Genomic DNA, 13,083 nt, shown 5'->3' with positions numbered 1-13,083 from the left:
ACACGAATTACCGTTACCGTCGCCCATGGACACCTGCAACTCCTGCAGAGGGTGTACAAGTGCGTTGCCGTTTAAGATGGGAGTACGCTATTTTCTTGAAGCTTTGAAGGTCGTATCGGTCCGGAAATACAGCGGACGATAGTTTAATTTTACCTATGCGAGGTAGGAAGTTTGCATTGAAACATCTTATTAAAACATATTTAAAAACAGGTCCACCGCGAATTTATTTTGTTGCCTTTATTTCGTTTCGACGCAGATTTCACTGGTCGTGGTCGCGGATAGGTGATATCCCAAGAAAATGTCAAAACAGAGATAGTAATTACCCGATGAAAAGTCTATGAAAATTCTCCTTTAAAATAAAGAAAAAATTGAAAATTTCATTGTCTGGGTGAGCTCCGAACTTGTGACTGGGATAGCAATTGTATAAAATTGTTCGCAACGATAATGAGTACCAGGCATAGATATATGTTACGTAAATGTTCATGCAAAGTTTCATGTATTTGTAACATTGTCGCGTAAGACAGAGAATAATAAGACTAACAGAAAATCAAAATCACCAGGCACTAGTCATGAGAGGATGCCCCCAGGGAGGAGTACTCTCACCATTGCTTTGGAACCTGGTTGTAAACGATTTGATAACAAAACTAAACAACAAACATTTTATGACCATAGGGTACGCAGATGACTTAGTAATACTAATCAGCGGCCTAGTAATAAACACACTGTGCGATCTCACACAGACAGCACTGAAGATAGTAGAGAAATGGTGCAAGGAGAATGACCTATCGGTCAACCCAAAAAAGACCGACACAATTCTCTTCACCCATAAACGAAAACTGGGTACATACGAAATGCCAACACTTTTTGGCACAAAACTGACACTTTCAAAGGATGTAAAGTACCTAGGCATAATCCTGGACGATAAACTGAACTGGAACAAACACCTGGACAATAAACTGAACAAAGCAACAGTAGCCTTTTGGCAATGCCGGAGGATGGTAGGCAAAAGATGGGGACTTGCCCCTCACATTATACTATGGCTGTACAAAATGGTAATAATGCCAATGATCAGCTACGGCGCGGTTGTATGGTGGCCCCGCACCCAGCTAACCACAGTAATAGACAAACTAAATAAAACACAAAGACTAGCATGTGTGGCTGCAACGGGCTGCATGAGAACTACTCCGACTGCAGCTCTAGAAATAATGCTAGGACTCCTGCCACTACACATGTACATACAGAAAGAAGCGGCTGCCACAGCTCTTCGTTTGAAGAATCTAAACCTATGGACATCTTTCAGCTCATCGCACAAGAAGATCTATGAAAATACGATCTCAAAAATGCCCATGCTGGAAGCGCCTATCGACAAAATACCAAAAACTATGATCTTCTGGAAAGATTACGCCATATCCTTAACAGAAGATCCGAAAGAAGGACTAAACCAAACAAACCTAAGAATATTCACAGATGGCTCAAAAACAAACGAAGGGACATGTGGTGTCTTCTCAGAGGACCTGAACATTCACATCACAAAACCCCTTGGTGAACACAATACGGTATTCCAAGCTGAATGTGTAGGAATAATAGAAGCTTGCAATGCTATTACAAGACGACAAGTGAAACACGAAACCATACTAATACTGTCAGACAGTAAATCGGTACTACAAGCGCTATGCAGCGACAAACTTACCTCAGAGCTTATACATGAATGCCATCGGAGCCTCACTGAAGTGAGCAAAGAAGGCAACAAAGTAAGAGTACAATGGATAAAGGGGCATAGTGGATCAAGAGGAAACGATGCAGCGGATGAACTGGCCAGGAAAGGTTCAGAAACACCGGCATATGGACCCGAGCCAATTATGCCTCTACCAATATCCTACATACACAACCAGCTAGAACAACATCACAGACAACTGCACAACAAGTACTGGAATGAAATGAAGACATGCAGGCAAAACAAAGAAATTCTACCGGAACTGAACCACAAACTTACCAAAATATTACTGAAAACACCAAGAAGCCAACTACGTAAAATAGTAGGATTAATAACAGGACATAACACACTAAACAAACACCTACATATCATGGGTAAAACGGACAGCCCCATGTGCAGAGCGTGCATGGCAGAAGAAGAAACAACAAAACATATTCTCGTAGACTGTAAACAGGTAGAAGTATATAGGAGCAAATACCTAGGAAATCCATGCACACTAAAGGAAGCAACTAGCAACCTGAAGACCTTGCTAGGCTTCGTGGAGGAGCTGGGGTGGTTAGAGTAGCGCTACCTCGTTTCACGCAAAATAGGCACATTGGATGTCGAGTTGCGGAAAATGCCCAGCAAAACTAACTAACTAACTAACATGTCGTTTTAAAATGAGAGCGCAATTTTGATTGTATGGGAGCGGGTTTTTGGCGGCGGCGACTTCTTGTGACTTAATCCTAAACACATATTGGCAATCCACTATTCCAAATTGACGACTGACATTGTAACCTGCACTAACGATTGGTCAGAAGTGTCACATAGTTAGTTATTAATACAAAGTAACAAACCGAGCGGGTATCGTAATAGACCGGTTAAACAACTATCCTAGTTGCAACCCGTCGGGTCGGTGGCTATTTTACTTTCGTGGCTTCGGGAACCTTCGGGTTCATTCGGGATCATAGACGCAGGAGAGAATTGTTTGTGCGTTTAAACTTTATATCATGTGCATACGAGATTTTCATCGCTGACTGGCACTTATTTCCGAATGTATATGGAAAGAAATTATGATAAGCACCATACCGTTTCTTTTTTTTGCCATTTTTTTAAGTCACCTTTTTTGCCACTTTTGTGTAAGTTCTATTCAGGATCACGAGCCCTTTTCATCCTTATAGGAGAAAAAACCGGCCAAGTGCGAGTCGGACTCGCGCAGGAAGGGTTCCGTACCATTACGGAAAAAAACAGCAAAAAAATCACGTTTGTTGTATGGCAACCCCATTTAAATATTTATATTATTCTGTTTTTAGTATTTGTTGTTATAGCGGCAACAGAAATACATCATCTGTGAAAATTTCAACTGTCTAGCTATCACGATTCATGAAATACAGCCTGGTGACAGACAGACAGACAGACGGACAGACGGACTAACGGACGGACAGACGGACAGCGGAGTCTTAGTAATAGGGTCCCGTTTTTACCCTTTGGGTACGGAACCCTAAAAAGTGTCTCAAAATTTCGATACATTTTTCAAACTTTCTTTTTTGTTACCGCCATACAAAGTAAATGGGGAAATGGTAACACAATAGGAAAAAACCTTGGGACATTTTTATCAGATTAGGATCGAAAGAGCTCGTGATTCTAAGTAGAAATAATACAAAATTTATGAAAAAATACAAAATTCCATTATTACTCTGATTTGCAAAATACCTCAATTACCCGCGTTCGCTAAAGTTTGATAATACTTGGCCCCTTACTTATTACTTAATAATTTGCCGGCTACAAATTGAAATAGATAAGGGTTGAATAATTGGAAAACTTAGCGTTATGGCGTATGTGACTGTTGTTAAAGTGAGATAACACAGTTTTATATAAGACACAAACCGATTGTCGTAGGTTCCCAAAATATAGACGTTATTCATAATGTAGATTTTGACATACCCGTAGTACTATAATAATGACCGGAATAGAAAATACCTAAACGAAATAAATATTCGCAACAGATGAAGCATTTAACGGGCTGTCACGTACAAACGCTTTTTTCGTAGAAGTTTTCGTAGTAGAACTTTGTTTCCGTAGAAGTTTTCCTAGTAGAACTTTTTTCGTAGAAGTTTTCGTAGTAGAACTTTTTTTCCGTAGAAGTTTTCCTAGTAGAACTTTTTTCGTAGAAGTTTTCGTAGTAGAACTTTTTTTCCGTAGAAGTTTTCCTAGTAGAACTTTTTTCGTAAAAGTTTTCGTGCTAGAACTTTTTTCCGTAGAAGTTTTCCTAGTAGAATTTTTTTCCGTAGAAGTTTTTGTAGTAATACTATTTTATAAAACCGATTAAGTAGTATTTTTCTAGGAATAGTTTTGACCATTTGTCACAGAAAATTCGCGTTTATTATTGTTATTATTTATTTATTGTATTATTTTATTATTTCTTATTACAATTTGCACCTTACAGCTATTGCACAAGTGGCACAAATTGGAATAAATTAACAATTTTAACGGGTTTGTACGGGACAACATTACAACTTGAAGGAGAGCTCCAGATTAAGATTGTTTTTTGTATATGTGGTATTTTCTATAAAAAGGGACCTTATTGTCGATGGCCCTTACGCTATTATTAACGATGCTCCGATATAAATACAATGCCGCGCGACGCTGTGCCGCGAAGCGCCATCGACAATAAGGTCCCTTTTCATAGAAAATGCCCCATATCATTAAGAACTAAGCAAACACATAAGACTTTTTCTGCCAAGGTACGATCTATGCTTAAAAATTAATGATAATGTTTATAATATTAGTGAAGAAGAAGTGTCTCCATCGTCAGATCAGCTCCATTGTAGTCAAGGGCATAAATATATATACAATCCCAAAGTTTCAAAAATAATGTACGCTTTTACACCTTAGACAATAAAGTCGTGTTCACATATTTTTGAGCCATTTATCTGGATCGATATTTTTGCCATCGACTGTACCATAATATTGCATTGTCACCCGACTTACACACGTATGCAAATTTTCAGCTTCTTCGGAAACCGAGAAGTGGGTCAAATTTAACTTACAAGATTATACAAACATACATACATAGGTAATTAGGTACATCGCAAGTTAATAAAAAGCTTGTATTAAAAAACGCGCAAAGTAAACCTTGGTTTGACATTTGGGATGTTTAAAATGTCAATGTCATTTGTCTAATTGCTACTGGCAGGTTCATAGCGTAAATCCCCGAATTTAAAAAGAAAACGCAAACGCTTAACATTCATGGAATTTACATAATGTCCAACTTGAATGATGGACTCGGATGGTGGGCGTTAGCTCTGAAAATCTCTAAAAAAATCGGAGTGTAAGAGCGTTTCCACATTGACCGATCCCATATCGGACGCCGGGTGACCTTTAGAGAAAAACAAACAGCTAGAAAACGCTCTATGGCTTCATGCCATTTTATGGCTTAAAGGACTCGCATCCAGGCCATAAATATTTAAAAAAAAACATGCCATTTTATTTTTCCATTAACGCTTTGTTTCGAACAACAAACAATAATTGAATGAGTAAAATATATATAAAAATACACTTTTTACTTTAGGCTTCTTTGCAGACGCAGCCGATATCCGATATCGGATCGGAGTTCGGACACTGTATAAAACGCTAAGTCGGATTTGCGCACGAAGGATTTTGTACAATCACAATCACACAATTTGCGACTTCATTGAAAGTTGAAACCGATGCGTTTTATCAAAGAGGATATAATATTATAGAGCGGTACTGTCATAGTAAATTTTGTAACCACAGTAAATTCACTGCCATCTATCGACACACTGTAAAACTAAAAATTAAGATTTATAAAAATACGATAAAATTTATTTAAATATGGATAAATGACTTTTTTTATTTGCATTACTTATTTTTATTATTTTGACCCATGTTCTTTCACTGATATGCGTTAAAATTGTTAAATAACAAACGAAACCGTCAACGCCCTCTATACGAGAGTAGGCCAAAGGTAGTAGCATAGAGTAACTTATACTAGAGCGGTACTGTCATAGTAAATTTTGTAACCCCAGTAAATTCACTGCCATCTGTCGACACACTTTAAAACTAAAAATGAAGATTTATACAAATACGATAAAATGTATTTAAATATGGATAAATGATTTTTTTTATTTGCATTAATTATTTTTATGATTTTGACCCATGTTCTTTCACTGATATGCGTTAAAATTATAAATAACAAACGAAACCGTCAACGCCCTCTATACAAGTGTAGGCCAAAACTAGTGGCGCCCTCTGATCGAGAATCAAATTTTCGTGATTTTCGAGGCACGTTTTTTCCTTAGACTGTATCCATCTATTACGGAGTTATATCTATCTTTGGTAGTAGCGACATCTGATCGAGAATCAAATTTTCGTGATTTTCGAGGCACGTTTTTTTCCTTAGACTATCCATCTATTACGGAGTTATATCTATCTTTGGTTTTATTCAAAGTGGCAAAGTTATTAAGCGCAAATTTTTAGTTGTTTTCTCCTGTTTACTGGTAGAATTGACTTATTAAGTCCGCCAATTATACATTGTTGTGTATATGTTGTGCCATAAAGTAAACTAAAACTGCGACGAATCTGTACGTAATTATTACCGACGTGAAAATGAAAATCGTGGAATAAAAGTCCGCAGCGCTCGAATGACAAGAGCTATTGTGGGGCGGAGGACGTTGTTGTGATAAAACATTGAGGTAAAGTCCCGCGGCCTAATTGTATACCTACCTATTACAATTTGTGACAGTCAGCTTCGCATTAGACACAGTACAATCATTACGCCAACTTGACAATTGACACTTGACACACAATTTCCTGTGCATTTCTGGGCAAATGTAAGAAAGTTGCAGGGACTGGTGTAAAATGGCTTATTACGCGGTAAATCGCTATACCTACCAGTTCCGTAAGTTATTAAAATCATAAATTTAACACCTTTTTGTTTCACAAGGACGTCGCTTTTTGTTCCACGATCAATTAAGCAGATCGTTGTTAATATTACACGTTCACGAGATGAGTGAGACACGTTTTTGCGTATTTGATCTAAAGCGAATATGACAGGCTAAGGTCGGGCAGCAATGGCAGCATTAACAAGTGTTTTCCTCGTGCGTTCGTGGAAAACTTCGCGTTTCCATGTAAGTACAAATATCTGAACACACCTCTATTGTCAAAGCGTTAGAGTCGTGTTCAGATATGTTTGAGCACCTCTGCCGTTCCGATATATCTGATGGCGACTGTACCACTTCGTACGTGTTTGCGTACTTGCGTTTCCAAACCCTATTAACTAATTCGTATGTGCTGTGCTTGTAAGTTGCGTGCAATTTCCATTAATTTTCCTGTTCTTAACACATAGCGGCCCACCATAAAAACTGGCAGTCAAATTTGAATCAATGGTATTAGAAACTAGAACTGATTTTGAAACCAACTGATCCAGTTAATCATTATATAAATTTAATTGTAGGGAATATAGTACTAGTATTAGGACGGTGGGGCGCTAGAGGTTAAGACAGTCCTCGTTAACCCCTCGGGCGGCAAACTACCTCGAATGGGATGGGATGCTCTCTGACAACCGCGCGTCCGCACCCCTCGAGCGGCAAAGCAACTACCGCGCAGTTGTTTTGCCGCTCGAGGGGTTAAGTAACTTCATTGTTCCCGTTAACCAATGGATACTTAGTGTTCTTGACACCTGTTATGTTGAATTGTGTTTACGCAAAGTTAGCAACTTAGGATAACTTGAACGCTTCCTTAGTTAAGCCAGCTTTGAACAAACATAGATACATCTAGGTACGAAATACCTGCCTAAGTATTACAAATGGTTGTACGCGCAATTTGATGTCTGCAATAAATTCCATTAAGTTTAACTTATGGTTGGTTTGGTTACCATTTAAAATCGAAGACATTGATATGTTCGTTATCTGAAAAATTCGCATTGTTATTAGACCAGTCAACGGGTCAATTAATCAAGACCAAATCATATCCATGTTGTGTGTCATATCCAATATCCATGTATGTGTCTAATGTGTCCATGGCTGTTGATTGAAACGCTCATGCATTTATGGTTTTAATGCGATAGAATTAGATTGATAAGAAAATTGTCAAATAAAAAGAATGTTAGTTTATTAACTGCTGTTCGCAATGTTCTTCGGTAAGTATGCGAGCTCGATCAAGCCGAGATCGAATGAAAACATCGCAGAGCCGCGCATGATAATGAACTCACGAGAGCGTTCCATTCGAAAGCCCAACCACGAAACAGTTTACTTTTAATTATTTCGTGAAATCTATGTACGTTACGTGGATCCTCGAGAGGGTAGTTGCGCAAATTCGCTAAGGCTCCGCTGGATCGCCGGTCCCAATTACGGTTCGGGCCGCGCAACAAGTGCAACGGCGGTAAACAAAGCAAAGCAAAGCGGAATACTCAAGACGGAGGCAACGATCGTGAAAACTAGGCCGAACATGTGTGCTGCGGCCGTGGCCGGCTTCCACTCACTTTTCAATTAATAAACAACCAAACTGCAGAACTGACACAGCACGGGGTCGTCGCTCTGGCAGCACTTAGCAGGTACACTTGTTTCGTTTCGAACGACGAGCGGACCGCGCGGCTCTCGGCGCGAGACTGCCGCCTCTCCTCACCGCGGCGAACGGCAAATTCGCAACCACAGATACACAGATAGGCACGTAACGTAACTTAACTCCATATTTTATAGTTTCGTAACCGTGTTACTCGATTACTGTGCCCGTTCGAGTCTAATCGATGCGGTGGTGTCACGACTTAGGGAGCCTCGGAAAGCTGTCAGCTGCTGAGCCGGCCGTATCGCAGGTTATGAATATTCAGTTCTGGCGAAACGAAAAGTCGATACTTTGGCGCGGACCCTTCGTTTTGAACCGCGTTATCACTCCGCCTATCACTTAGCTGTTAGGTAAGGTATTTAAGTGGGCTGATGGACGGCTCGACTTGCCGTAATGTTGGAAACTGCATCCGTACCTACAGTCGGTGGCCTATATCGCACCATTCGCGGCTAAAGTACGTGAAACATTGGAGTACGAAGCGATAACCCGAACTGTCGTGACGTCTACCTCTATGCAAGGCTGGCAACTAGAGTAATATTCTTTATTTAATTTAATTTAATCATTTAATCCAGATAACATTGATCCATAATTAAAACATACAAAACATTTGCAATAAAAATAAAAATAAATAAGATTAAGTATAAAAGATAGATCCATTAAAATTAAATTGACTAAGCATTTGATAATTGAATGATAAAATATAAAAGATCTTGATCTTATTACCCTAATATCAAACCATGTCTGAGCTCTAACAAAACATAACGACAAGATACATCTGAAAATATACCACATAATACTATAGAGTGAGAGATGAAGTGATTTCTAGATTTATATTCTGATCTAGATTCTAATACAATTTACGTTCTATTCTAGTTTCTATTCTGATTGTTTGGCGGAGATTCTTTCTCCGCCACGGGCCTCCACAACTCCCCTTATAGCCCGACCCTGTCCACTCACAACCATTTGGCTTATTCTTGGCTGTTTCTATTCTAATTCTCATTCTTCATTCTTGGATATCCCTTCATCTCTCTAGTACAAATAATGATGAAACTATATTTCTAACACTCACCAATTAAAACCCGCAGGTCTTCTTTATTTCTACACAACTTACTTCCCGCCCACGCGAACATTGTTCCGTTGGGAAAAAACGTCTTCTACCTCCTACTGTCAAAGATTTGTTAAACCTTTTAATATTCTTTCAGTGCTGCCAGTATAACAATTAAAACTGTTTAAGGCATACACCTGCTATTTTGTTGAGGATCGCGTTGGACGCGACACGAACTGCTAAAAAAAAAACCGGCCAAGTGCGAGTCGGACTCGCCCACCGAGGGTTCCGTACTTTTTAGTTTGTTGTTATAGCGGCAACAGAAATACATCATCTGTGAAAATTTCAACTGTCTAGCTATCACGGTTCATGAGATACAGGCCTGGTGACAGACAGACGGACAGCGTAGTCTTAGTAATAGGGTCCCGTTTTTACCCTTTGGGTACGGAACCCTAAAAAGGGGAATGCACGAGCTAGATATTTCCTAAAAACAGGATCTATCAGCCTGTATTTCCTAAAAACAGGATATATCGGCCTACTTATATTTTGCGCCAAGTCTTTGGCCCTCCCCTCTCGTCAATTTAATACTTATCAATCGTTAGTCTGTCAGTGGTAAAACAAAGGCGAGTAAGGACCAGGGGCGTAGCTAGAGGACAAACAGACACAACAGGTGAAAGTAAATGAAACTGACTCTACTATTACGATTACTAAAGTCAATTCGTACGAGGAAAACATTATTTGACAATGACAAACATGACATTCAGAAGGTCCTATTTGCCACTTGATTTTGTAACGTAGGTAAACAGGCTCAGTTGTTAAAATTTTACACACTAAAATCGCACAATTTTACACACTAAAGCCGAACAATTTGCCGATGCCGGTTGCATCCTAAAGATGCCGGCGATATCTTTAGGTAACCGAATCTCAAGAAATAGGCCTTTTTTCTTGGGTCACTTGTAAGAAAGTTCTAGTACTTAGGTACCTACCTAACCTAAATAAAAATAAAATATTTAAGTGATAACAACACATAAATTGTCTTAAAAAATAGATACGTTTGCTATCAAAAAACAATTTATTTTTGTGACCCAATTTGTCAGTTACCAAAAAATTTTATGATGAGTTATGATTAAAACTAGTTGAATCGGCCCCTCAGCCTTACAAAACAACCATTAAAGTATGTAAGTAACGGTCTCCTGGTTATTACTTTGCTTTAATATGTATTACCTAATCGTATTAAAACAATTTACATTGGGTAAAAACTTCCCACGTAGTTAATAGTAATTTAGTGTAAATTGTTTTCTAATTTGCTTATTGTAGGTATATTAAACTTCAACGCGCTCAATGCCTCATTAAAACATTTAAAACATTAATTAAAACGGAAAACCTTTAAACCAACTAAGTTTTTACGTATAAAGATAAAGACAGTTTATTATTCAAGAATATATTACAATACAATGCGCTTATGAACGTCAAATAAAGCTACGCTGGCTCTAGCCCTACACCTCTGCTCCGAGAAGATTTAAATCCCCCCTCAATTGGAAGAGGGTATCCCAATATGGGACCGGCAACAAACTCGGCGGGACACATCTTTTCAAAACAATATATCTTATAACATGCATTACGAGTAAATAAGAAAAAATACAATTAAAGTTACTATAAACTACATTCTTTTTGAGTCTTTTAAAAGTCACCCGAGCCACAATAACGAATCGATCTACACCTTATCAACGAACTACTCGTAGACTAAAATAACCATAGAAGCCTGACTAGAGCTCAAAATAGACCCCATATGTAGTGCCGTGAGAGACTCAACTGTACCTAATACTGCGCGCAGAATGACTACATCAAATATTCGAATTTAAACTGTTGTGAGACATACTAACATTAAATAATTTCACGGCGCGCGGCAGTACGCAATAAATAAATAAAAAAACATTTATTTCAGGTCTTACAAACCCATATTTTACCACATTACAAAAAATTACAAAAACAAAAATAGAAAATAAAAAATGAAAAATATAAAACAATACACGGCCGACGTGAACGCTGCTCGCACTATTAGTGCTTGAGAAAGGAGACCTAGGCTCTCCGAAACATGTCGCGCGAGTGACTAAAACAAGTGAGTCTAAACCGTGAAATTAATTAACATTAAATATTTTAGTGTATAATACCACGCAAGATGTTTTGATACATGAATAGAATTTAGTTTTAGCCAATCAAAAGCCAAATACAATTTCGTATCCTTTGGCGTTAAGACCCTTGAACCGTGGAGTCCAAGCGCCCTTAAGGCTTAATTACCCGTGGATCGCCCTACTGTCACACGTGCGACCGTAATTAGTATAGAGTTCCATACTACTGTGAACCTGGGGTGCTCGAGGGGTTAAGGAACTATCCAAAAGGCTAGCAGAGGTCACCGGTGACCGCAGAGCTGGCAGCTTCCACGCTCAAAAAATTTGTCTAGGAGTACAGCGAGGAAATGCTGCACCATGCCGCAGGGGGATATTTTTAGTATTTTATTTTTATTATTTATTTTTAGATTTAGCTTTTAAGTTTTATAGTTTATCTATTGGAGTTGTGATTAAATAAATGGTTCATAATAATCCTTGAAAAAATACATGTAGACCTTGTGTGTGAATCACAACTTTTTTTTAAGGATTGCAGTAAGTCCAAATTTGTGCAGCAATGTTGGTTTATATTCAATTTTTGTCAGGTGGACGAAAACTAGAGCTGGACGAAAACTAGCGCAATGACCCTATGTCTTGGAAGCCATGAGCTTAGAGTTAGACATTTTGTACTGTATAGTAAATTTAAATAATTCATTTCGCACATCGGTAGCATTAAAAGTTCTTACTCCATTAAACGTCGGAAATAAAAATGTAACTAAACAAATAAAAATCGAGATGTGGAATTATGCTTTTAAGTACCTATCCCATAGCCATTAGGGCGGCGCCACAGCCATCAAAGCGAATGTGTAAACCTTGAAAAACCTATTTGTAAATGCTTAACATTCTTATCTTTAACACCACATTACCCATGTCCTTGGCCCTTGACCTTTTATCGTTCATGCCTCATTTGCCATTTCACTGCCTGTTACAACCTGTAACAAAAGGGCTTACGACCCATCGCAACGTATATAAAACAGCGCCATCTTAGCTGAACAGACCATGCCATGCTTGCAAAGGGGAATGTTTCGGATTGTCCTCTATAGTAGATTGTACAACAAGGGCACAAAGCGATTCATTTTTATACGAGGCAATTTAGCCGAGGATAAAACAGGCGTTTGTGCCTGAGTTATACACACTGCTTTTTACTTCGATTGTGAGTAAAATAAAACAATGGCAAACAAATAAAATACATTTAATTAAATTTTAATGTGAAATTTGAACAATCAGAAGATTACGTACTTTTGTAGCCAACTATTGAGCATCGGGAGCTGTATTTAAGATTGTTTCCACATGGTTTGCCGTGAGAATCTTTGATTTTTTGGTTTTGTGCCCATTAGAAAGTCTTTTCAAAAAACATGTAAGTTTAACATAGGGTTTTATATTCACGTCGTTTTTCACTTGAAACGTACTTTTAAGCATAGAGTACACACTCCATAATGTAGGCGGCTTCAATTTCTTGGACAATTCGTCGAAATATGTTAAGAAAACACCTTCCAAGAAAGTATCGACTAGTTTTTCGGCTCTCCAACTCATGAAATTTTCGTATACAGTAAGATATTTTTGTTTGGATTTCTGCGGCAATAACTGCTCAATAACAT

At 38.3% G+C, this 13,083-nt stretch overlaps 1 protein-coding gene across 1 annotated transcript in view; it reads right to left on the bottom strand.

Annotated features, from left to right (window-relative positions):
- Positions 1-8,350, bottom strand: part of LOC134743746 (terminal nucleotidyltransferase 5C) — a 331,263-nt gene extending 322,913 nt beyond the window's left edge. Inside the window, exon 1 of the mRNA XM_063677382.1 lies at positions 8,196-8,350. The gene's annotated coding sequence lies outside the window, so the exon portion shown is untranslated. The remainder of the gene's footprint in view (positions 1-8,195) is intronic.
- Positions 8,351-13,083: the final 4,733 nt, after the last annotated feature.

This window comes from Cydia strobilella, chromosome 8, assembly GCF_947568885.1.
Source record: "Cydia strobilella chromosome 8, ilCydStro3.1, whole genome shotgun sequence".
Lineage (NCBI taxonomy): Eukaryota > Metazoa > Arthropoda > Insecta > Lepidoptera > Tortricidae > Cydia > Cydia strobilella.
The sequence above is the reverse complement of the archived record's forward strand: the minus strand, read 5'-3'. Positions and strand labels throughout refer to the sequence as shown.